Genomic DNA, 952 nt, shown 5'->3' with positions numbered 1-952 from the left:
GCATGATAACTAGATGCAGTTGCGAATTTTTAGGAGGCATTTAAAGCGGCCCCGAAGGCCAGGCGGTTTGGAAACAGAGAAGGTTGAAACCTCAGTTAAAATCTACTAGTACTAGAGCCTCGCATGTTTTCAGGAGGGAATTCGGATGCATTGCCAGATGTAAGTTTTCTTTATTTTTACTAGTGTAAACCTACCCCAGGGCTTGGGCCAGATAACTTTCCATAATTAGGAGTGCGCTAGAATACAGCTGGCTCCTTTTTTATTCCTATGTAGGTTGATTGATGCTGTGTGTGCAGGCGCGCAAATGATGCAGTGGCGCGTGGTAGCACAGGTCCAGGCTGATTGGGGAGTTATGAGAGAGGCTTATGCCATGCAGTGGGCGTAGTCGGGCTGATAATGATGCGATCTCCTCTTTACCGCGCGTTTACATCGCACAGGAGATGGACGTCGTTCGCATTTCGATTCCCCAGAACTGCGGCCTTCAAGAGCAACACCCGAACCGTCGTCCCAATTGGGCCCAAACGCCAAATCTGCTGAGCCATCGAGGAGCGGCGCGCATGTGACGCAGCTGGCCCTGTGTTGTGGGATCCTCGAAGACAGGGTGCTGCCGCCGACTTTCGTTGCTTCTCCAAACAGCTCATTTACCTAGTAACGACTTTCTTGCTTTCAAGAGTCGCCGCGTCCCGCGTTTATGTGTGCGGATGCAGACGTGGACCTTACAAACGGGAAGACAGGAGGCATAGGCGGCTTTTGCGTCTGGTGGGCTTGACAAAGGCGCCCTTCAGCTGCGTTCCTGCTGCACGCTAGTGGCTCCCAGCCGCACAAGAGCAAGAGAGCAGCAGCTCGCAGCCGTCTTGACGCTCGGAAAACACATTGCATCTGCGGCGCTCCCGCGGCGTCGCTGTTTAAATCCGGGGTACGGCTGTTGCGTTTCTTTGCGGCCGCCCGAACG

Source organism: Amblyomma americanum, chromosome 1 (genome assembly GCF_052857255.1).
Source record: "Amblyomma americanum isolate KBUSLIRL-KWMA chromosome 1, ASM5285725v1, whole genome shotgun sequence".
NCBI classification, from domain to species: domain Eukaryota; kingdom Metazoa; phylum Arthropoda; class Arachnida; order Ixodida; family Ixodidae; genus Amblyomma; species Amblyomma americanum.
The sequence above is the reverse complement of the archived record's forward strand: the minus strand, read 5'-3'. Positions refer to the sequence as shown.